This window comes from Leuciscus leuciscus (assembly GCF_965113295.1).
Source record: "Leuciscus leuciscus genome assembly, chromosome: 8".
Taxonomy (NCBI): domain Eukaryota; kingdom Metazoa; phylum Chordata; class Actinopteri; order Cypriniformes; family Leuciscidae; genus Leuciscus; species Leuciscus leuciscus.
The window spans coordinates 18,187,184-18,197,359 of record NC_138732.1 but is presented as its reverse complement, the minus strand read 5'-3'; positions in this window follow the sequence as shown (position 1 = coordinate 18,197,359).

The window sequence follows — 10,176 nt, the reverse complement described above, 5'->3', positions numbered from 1 at the left end:
AATAAATAAACAAATAAATAATGCTCTCTGCTCAACATTTATTTATTTATTTAAGAATAGTTTGTTTACTTTAAAATGTTTAATTTATATAGTAATATAATTTTTTTTTTTATATTATAATAGTACAATTTTATTAATTTTGTATTTTATATATAAGTTTATTTTATATAAATGTTACTATCTACTCACTTTTCAGCATTTTTTTTCTTTTTGTGTGACCCACATTTATTATAAATATTATAAGTAATTATTTATAATGAACAAATAAACAAACAAATAATGCTAACTGTTTAACATCTTCCAGAAACCCCTACAATTTATTTATTTATTTGTTTGTTTGTTTGTAAGTTAGTCAATTTGTTTGTTTTTGAGTGTGCATGTTCTAAGAATTAGTTCAGTTTTGTATAGGGGAAAAATAACATTTACATAAGACTATAGAAAAAAATACTTAGGTGTGATAACTATATAGTTCTTTGCATATTGTCCAGTTTTGGACATTTGAGTTTGTGTGGGCCTTTCAAATTCTTATATACATTACCCTCATTTATTTAAGCCATCTATACTTTGGTCTTTCTATAGTTGTGTTCCCTCTTCAATGGGGCTAATCTGTGCTGCTTTGTAAAACAGAGGGAATGTATTCCTTCTCGGGGGCTGGAGCCTGTCCCAGTCAACCTTCTTTGAGCGGTGACAACCACTGAGCCCTTTGCCACCAACTGCCACCGGGGACGACACTTGTTTAGAGGCCCCGAGTCCCGTTGAGGACATAAGGAGAAAACGAAAGAGAGAGTGTGTGCGTGGGGGTGTGTGCGTGTGTGTGTGTGTGTGTGTGTGAGAGAGAGAGAGAGAGAGGGAGAGAGTTGCTGATCCGATTTTGCACTTGTATACTTATCAGTGGCATTTAGGGGCCAGTTCCTCCTTGGTAATACAGATGGACAAAAACAGCATTAGCTGGGCTGCTGTTTGGGAGGAGTAGCAGAATAGCTAATCATGACCCGGCAGCCTCTCCCTGTGTGTTCTCCAAAGACTGGAACACAGAAGGAGTGTTCAGACGGCCCTCACAGGAACAATGGCGTTTGTCCTGCTAGCATATGGGTGCAGTGGGTAAATTATGTAAATAGATATGGAGCAGCTTGTGGGGCTGTATTCAACGTGCTTTCAGACATGCATGCATGGCAGGTCACCACCTCTTCCTCACGTTCTCAATCTCTCCATTAATGCCACAACAAAGGCTTGACACAATTAACAATGGATGTTGACTGATCTTTGATGTCCACATCAGTTATTTGAGTACATTAGATGTTTCAGAAAATCTTCAGAAGAATTTTGCTGGAAGAAATAGGAAACTTTGATGGTAGAAAAGTGTATTGAGTCAGTCAGCATGCAAGTATATTATAGCATACACTATCATTCCAAAGTTAGGGGTCAGTAATGTTTTTAAAATAAATATATTTTATGTGCACCAAGGCTGCATTTATTTGATCCAAAATACAGTAAAAACAGTAATATTGTGTCATTTATTCTTGTGATGGCAAAGCTGAATTTTCAGCATCAATACTCCAGTCTTCAGTATTACATGATCCTTCAGAAATCATTCTAATATGATGATTTGGTGCTCAAGAAACATTTCTTATTACTATCAATGTTGAAGTCAGATTTGCTGCTTAATATTTTTGTAGAAACAGTGATTTTTTTTCAAGATTCTTCGATGAATAGATAAATCTTCGATGAAAAAATAAATATTTTTTGTAACAATGTAAAAGTCGTTATTTTCACTTTAAACAATTTAATGTATGCTTGCTGAATATTAATTTCATTTTAAATGGTTATGTATATGTCAGTATGTGCAGTTTCCTCAGACACCTTTGTTTATTCCAACAATCCAAAATAAAAAAATAAAAAAAAATGCTTATGTATATAGTCTTTAGGGCTTCCTAAAACAATAAAAAGATAATCCAGCCCTATCATAAATATTCACGCTCAGTGGTCATTCAGGCGTAGACGTCTCTCAGAGGTCTTTTCAATTGCTAAGTGTTAAAAATCCCCAGAAGAAAGACGAATTGATTAAATTTCCCATGCTCACAACACGACTGGTTGTTGATGCGGAATGTGTTCACGTAATTGTTTGCCATGGTTTTTGTACTAATTACCCCTATGCCAAATAATCTCCCAAGATTACTGCAACCTATCACAAGCATCTTTCCAGTATGTGCAGAGTCATGGGACAGAGTTTTGTCATTTTCTGTTTTTTTTTTGTGACAATGATTAAATATGAGGTTAATTTCTTCTGCCCCTTACATTTCATTATGTCCCTATTAATTCACCTCTTCCTAATTGAAATCATATTTGTTTAATTCAGAGAGCAGATTGCTCTGATCATTGAAAACCAAATAGTCTGCAAAACTTTTGGTCTGAGGTTTTGTCTTTGTTGATAATTTAGGATTCTTCAAGTCCAATTGCCTTAGTTGTTTATGAAGAGTTCAGATGCAAAAGCCTCTAAGTGCCATCTGAAATATTCTTCTAGAATTATCATTTTAATGAAGCTCGTATATTTAAGTTCAGTAATTTCACTTAAATGACAATGAAAATGACCTATGAATGGTCATTTAAGTGAAATTACTGAATTTAAATATATAAGCTTGATAAAAATGATCATTCTAGAAGAAAATTTCAGATGGCACTTAAAGGCTTTTTGCATCTGAACTCTCCATATGTAAAATCAGCCTCATATAGGCCTGAAGAACACCATCATCAGTCACAGTCATGCATGCTTTCATCTGTTTCTTTATTAGTGTTTAAGGCTTTTTCTCCATCTTACTGATAGCAGAAAGAGTGGAGGTATAGAAGTAAACAAATAGACAAGTTGAAGACAATTAAAGTCATTCAGAGAGCAGAAAACCTAACAAACAAATCCATTCCCTTGTCTGTAATGAGAAGTGAATGGAAGCTAATTGTTTTCCACAGCTCAGAGACTGTAAAGTGAAGTCCGGAGTTATACGATAACATTCTGATGCTCTTATAATGATGCGTATTATAATAGATGTGATATGATCAAGCTGGGAGATGAGGAGAATGCTTGCATGGTTTGATAAAGAAAATATTGGAAAAAGTTTACCAGGAAAAAGTAATACACCACATATTCATATAAAGTCACCCTTTATGTGACCCTGGACCACAAAACCAGTCAATAGGGTCAATTTTTTGAAATTGAGATTTATACATCATCTGAAAGTTGAATAAATTGATGTATGGTTTGTTAGGATATGACAATATTTGGCCGAGATACAACTATTTTAAAATCTGGAATCTGAGGGTGCAAAAAAAAAGAAACATTGAGAAAATCTCCTTTAAAGTTGTCCATTTATGTTCGCGATTGTGCTGCATTCACTTACAAAAATAAATGTTTTATATATTTACGGTAGGAAATTTACAAAATATCTTCATGGAACATATATACTTAATATCCTAATGATTTTTGGCATAAAAGAAAAATCAATCATTTTGACCCATACAATGTATTGTTGGCTATTGCCACAAATATACCCGTGCTACTTGTGACTGGTTTTGTGATCCAGGGTCACATATGTTTAATTGAAAAATTTTCTTGTTTTATGCATAAATCTCACTTAATTAGATATGTGCTTTAAACAAGAAATATGCAACGGAGTAAGAAGACATTCTTTAAAAACATTTTTAGTGAAAAACAAAAACCTAAAGAAAATATACATAATTATTTCTGCAGTGTATAGGAAATACTATATTTCAAGACTCTCAAAAAATGTATTTTAAAAATGCATATTGCATTCTAAATTATGTTGGGGCCAGAAGTCAAGTGCGTAAACATGAATCAGCCAGCAAATGTGTGTCATTGTAAATGAGTGAAAATTTATTTGCAGACACAAAGGCCTGGACCTCTGCGTGTACCTTTACATACACCACAGGATCATGATATGTTGTCATGCGACATACAGTACATAATTACATAGCTTTTTACCTTCCACCTGGGACAGTTTACGTTTCTCCACTCTCCCCATCTGTGCTTGAGAGAGGCAGTACAGTGTGTTTAAAATGAGGGCGTTTAACATCGCTGTGCCCCTAGAGCCCTGCCTCTCCTCAGGTCTGACCTTGGCTTTGACTGCCAGACTGACTCACAGCTTCATTGTGACTACAGACAAACAATGAGTGCATAGAGACAATGCAGCTCTCCTGTCCCATGTGTGCCTCCACAAAGACTCCCCCTGTTTACCACCTCGCCAGTAGGCCCTTAATTCCTCTTTTGTTTGGAAAATGGGAAATGTGCAAGGATCTTCTTAACGAAAAGGCATAGGATGAATGCATTCATGGGATGGGGTCTCTTGTGGAATACAGGCGAGCTCTCTCTGTCTTTGGCCATGACACTTCTCTTTAATACACAAAAAGCAATTACAGCCCAGTTTCCCAAATGTCAGCCTTCTGTAAGCTGTCGTCCCAAAGGCAGGCTGAATGAGAGCTGTAACTTATTTCCCACATCTCCCCTGTATCTTTTCCTGCAAATCAGACGGGATGGGATTAACGGAATGACTGCCAAATGGGGCCTGTGAATTTAGGATTATGGTTTGTGGAGGACTAGTTGTTTGAAGACTTCAGTAGTCAAAACCACTCTGGATCGAGATTCTTCACACTTTCTTCTCTTATACAATGCATTTAAGTTATATCAATTATTATCTCTTGAAGAATTTGTACATGGATTTGTGGCGTTTTTGTGAGTGTGTGTGCATGTATGTATACAGCTGTCACTCCTCCATGCTACTCGGGTCTATTAAGAGGAGCAATTAAATAGAGAATATCTTTCTGTAAGCAGTTAATGAGGTTTGGTCCCTGGAGGAGGCGGCTGATTGGCTGAGACTGTGGACTGGGGGAAGTCAAGGGCACCGTACTAAGCAATGCATTGTGGGAGACTGTGACATTATGCACCAAGGAACCAGAGGACTTAAATAATATTAGTGCCTTGCCTTTTTTTCCCAGACACAGATTTTACATTAAAATGACAGAAGACTCTGGAAGGATGATCTTATACATCTAAGATTGAAATCAAAATTTCTACAGTTTTTGTGAGCTCATTACAATACATCTATCACTTTAGTACATGAAAAGAAGTTTCAGTGTCATAATGAATTGTTCTGCTGAATTCCTACGGCCTTATTTTACATTGATTCCAAATAGACTTAACCTTTAAGACATTCAAGTTTTATTGTAAATAAATGTAACACTACTTTCCATAAAATGTAACTTAGCAACACAATATTGTAATGCATTACTTTTAAAAGTAACTTTTCCCAACACTGACTGTATATGCCTTCAAACACATATGTATATATGTACATATACTATTTATTTGGGTTTAATTGGCTTTCAGTTATTCTCTGAAGGTTTAAATGATTAAGTTAATTAAAGTTAATTTGTGAATTTGGAAAAGGTTTACACCCCTGTCTAATGTCAAAATAAATAAGTCTATCTATAATTCTATTAACTTTATTCACTTACTTTTAATAGTTGTACCAAATAAAATCAACTTATTGATTTTCAATTCACAATACACATTGTTTCAAAGCAGAATTATAGAAAATAATGATGATTATAATATCTTGATGCTTTATTTGCATTTAGCACTACATTTTGCGATGATACAAGCAATCAAGCAAATGAGATATGCCATAAACTAAATAAACTATCTATCTGATCCTAACATCTTTCAGTTTAGAGCTGTTTTTATGTGGCAAGAACTGTGAATTATTTCTGCATCACATATTGAAACTGTTTATGTTTTAAGGTTAATTTATATTATTGCATTTCTGCAGTGTTTGTCTTTCCATTTTTTGGTTTTAGGTATTTGACCTTGCCTAGGCAGACTTTTGACCCCAGCATTTATTCTCTTTTGATGCCTCGGATGCTTGCAGTGTTTGGGGGTCCCTACCAATCTATATCTCCAAGTTCGAGTTTAATTGCCCCTGTAATTGCCCTGCACTCTGTTGGACCTGTAATAGTAGTAGATCTTGGATATTGGCAGGGGCTGCTCACTGTAGCATGGTTAAAACAACCTTAATGTCTCCTCGTTCTGGAACTGAGATGGTCTACTTACAATGGGAACAGTATTACATGTTTGAATGTAATCATTTGCTACTTTCCCATTCACCTTTTAGCACCTTCCACCATTCAACATTGTCATTTACAAAGAGTAAACGAGTATCCACATTACAGAACTACATTAAACTGAATTAATGTTTTTTGTTTTTTTTTTGTAATCACGGGCATAAATGGAACGATAGTTTGCCTCATTATCTCATTTTTCAAGCTTTGTAATTTTGGCCCGAGTTCAACAAATTAAATTTTTTACTTCTCATTCCCACTTCTTCCATGCACTCGGAATTCCCAAATCCCTTCCCTCTCTGATTACCATATCATCTTAGCCCTTTCTCACCCACCCACCCCCTCCCTCTCTTCCTCCCCTTCCTCTTCTCTGTCAGTAAAGCTGCCCCATTAGCCCCTTTGCAGGAGTGTTAAGAGTAATGGCCCTGCCAATGTGAGAGCCAACACAGGGGAAATAACGCTTCCCTCGCCTGGCCTGGAAATCTCAGAGCAGGGTAATGAATCCTTATGAGAGCAAGGCAGGGGTATATTGTTCCCTTATATGGGGGAGGGAGGTGGGCAAAGGCAAATTGAAGAAACTCACGAGCCACTGTTGTTTTTGCAGGTCATTAAGTCTGTGTTAATCATCTCGGAGCATTTTCATAAGTTTGCAGAGGGAAATGAAGACCAATGAAGGGATGTGCTGATAACGGGAGAAAAAAAAAAGTTGGAGAGGGATGGTCAAATTAAATGTGGCCTAAGCTAACTCTTTGAACCTTGAACTGATCAAGTCACCATTATTGAGGTGGTGCTAGACTGTGCATCCATCATGCAGTCTTGACTTCAAACTTGACATCAAATTTGCTTATTCGTGATGATGAAGGTGGAATGCTATTTCTCACACTGTTTCTGACACCTTTGCAAGTGCAATCCACTGCTAAAGTGTGGTCTTCTTAGAAAAATACATAGGACATGTGGATGTGTATATTATAGCAATTTTATCAGAAGCAGAGAGGTCAATGCAGAGAATTACTCCGAGTTCTGTTTTATATACTTATTAGCAGCTGCATTACAAATTGAAGGCCTAATTTACGGTGCCAACATTGAGGAAAGTGGATACGGTATTCAGAATTAACGAAGCCTTCCAACAACACTTTTTATATGCGAATTCATACTAAATAAACATAAACTATTCATGAATAAAGCCCCCCCATGTCCTTCGCACTCGCTTTTAAATATTTTCCGTGTAGAGAACATGTCTAATTGTAGCCTGGCACAGCGTCTCCAGTAAACCTAGCTCAGTGAACCCGTATTTCCTAACTGCAACTGACTATCTTTATTTCTTTGGCTCAATAAAACCCTGCCGTTTATGTGAAACCAACAAGATTCGAGTGACATCATTCACACTTTTCCCGTGTGTTTTTAACTCTGTACTCAATGTTTGCCACAAAGCATTGCACAAAATCTTTATAACATGATGGAGTTCTTATTTGTGGTACGTTTCCCTTTTGTTCTGCGATTCATTTGTTTAATGCTCAAGGATGATAGAGATCATGCATTCATTGTTGGATAGGTGTAATATCACCTTATGGACTAATTAACTAATGGTTGTGGGTGTAGATGAATCTCTCCCCATCCTCTCTGGAGCCTTGCCAACGGTACCTTTCCACAGCTGGGTCTTGTTTGCTTGCCTTATCTCAATTCCCCTTAGTTTTTCTACTATGAAATCTTTCCTTCTCCTCACGCCAACAATACCACAGTCTGTTGGGTTTTCTTTTTTTAGTGAATGGGGGTGTCTGGGGGTGTGAGAATGAAAGTGATTTCACATCCAAACCCCATACACCAGTTTTCTTAATAATAGTATTTTTTTAGGTTGTCTTTCTTCTCTGGGGTCTCTATAAACATGACATCTCCCATTTAACCCTTTCTTTACAGCTGAATAAACTTTTGGCATGCAAAGACGTATCGCTGAGCCCAACGTCCTTGAACATTTTACACCGCAATACTCCCCTATCTTACCTTTTTTTCCAGTTTATCACATTAACATGTAACGGCTCCAGATGTTGACTTCTCTTTTTTATTCAGCTTAAGTACTAATTGAATTTGCCCATAAAAGAGCAGATGCTTTCTGCTTCAGAACACAATGTGTCATGGGCACAAAAATGACAGGAACATGTTGGGAATTGGACTAAAGCACTGAGTGAATTTTAACTCTTTCTATGCCAGGACTTTGTATCATGCTGTAGGTGTAAGAGATAGGTGATTTACAATAATGAGTTTGTGTTTGTTTACTGTAATACTCAGGAGTGACACAAATAAATATGTTGATTACAATGATTAACACCCCTTAAAATACATGTTATGCAATAATATTGACATGCAGCATTGCAACGTTCTATCACTCCTGTTACAATTGTTAAACAAAATACTGTTAATAATCATGTTGCAGGCTCAAGAATCCAGTGAAAACTGCCTTTAGTAAAATAAAACCTTGGGACAATGATCACTAGTTAATTTCCCCAGTTTATGCTGTAGCGTTTCCCATGAAAATGTGGTCAGCACATCATTTCAGAGTGGGAGTGGGAAATCTAACATTTCTATTTATTTATTTTATTCACCACACATGTTTCCAATCTGCAGAAACTCAGCATAGTTGGGTTTTTCCCCTTTTACAATGCCATTACAAAACAATGTTCATTGTTTGTGGCATTTGCTCTAATTTTACAGCTCTTGCTCCATTTTGTACTCATTGCTTAGTCCTGCACTGGACTGACTATGGGATATGGGGACTCTTTTCATGCTGTTTTATTTAAGGATGTTATTGTTGGCCCTTGCACAGGCCACAGTCAGCCCCTGGGTCTTTTTCCCAAGCGATAGAACCACCCACACGTCATCCATCATCTGACCTCTCTCTGCATGACAGGTCACTTCTGCTTTTCCACCAGGATGCACTGTGTGTGCGTGTGTGTGTGTGTGTGTGTGTGTGTGTGTGTGTGTGTTGTGAGCCAGTTTTGGGACAGTAATTATAAGATGAAGTTGAGACAGAGCTCATAATGCAGATGATACTCTGTTAAGATGGTGTGGTTTATACAGTGCCGTAAAACCTCATCTACAGTTCAGTGTGTCTTGCCAAGCACATTGTGCTAATTATATGCTATTATCTATAATTACAAATAGGTAGGCTATTATTGCACCTATTCACCAACTATTATTGCACCACCAGAGTTCAGGGTGTTTATAATTATAACAACCTGAAACATACTGAATGAAATATGACTAAGGCTTTATGATGATAAGAAGGTAAAGAGAGGAAATTGTTTATGTGGTGTGACAGTGCCCCCTACTGGCAGTTTGGTTCACATCATGCCGTTGGTCTACTCTGGATAATGATAAGAAAATGCAATTTTCCTCCCATCATTTATTTTGGGCCAAAAATTGGACATTATTTCATCAGTAAAAACATTTCTTTTCAAATTTGAATGTTGATTTTTGGACATCAAATATCATAGTAGGCTACGCAAGGCAAAACATTCCATGGACCATTTTAGACTATGAGGCCTTTAAACACTTACAGCCAAAATATGTCCATTTCAGGTTTCACTTATTTCCACTGTTTCTGCTGTAATATTTATTTTAATTTCATTAATATCACTTTGCTTATATCTAGAGCCAAAATAGAATCAACAACCATAACATATTTACCCACTTGCAACATTTCTCAGTAGTATAGTTTATATTTTAATAATACTTTTACAGCTATTTTTAAAGGAGACATATTATGCTTTTTCAACTTAAGTTAGTGTGTAATGTTGCTGTTTGAGCATGAAAAAGATCTGCGATATTACAAAGCTCAAAGTCTACTCCAAAGGGAGATATTCTACTTAACAGAATCCACTTTTCAAGAACTACAACGAACGGCTCGTTTGGACTACAACACACTTTTTCCAGATCTTATGAAGTCACAATGTTCCTCATTTAAATAATCCCCGCCCACGGAATACACAAAAAAGATGGTGAGGCATGGCTGAGCTGCGCTAAAGAAGATGAGGAGTGTTGTCGCTGTTTTTTCCACAC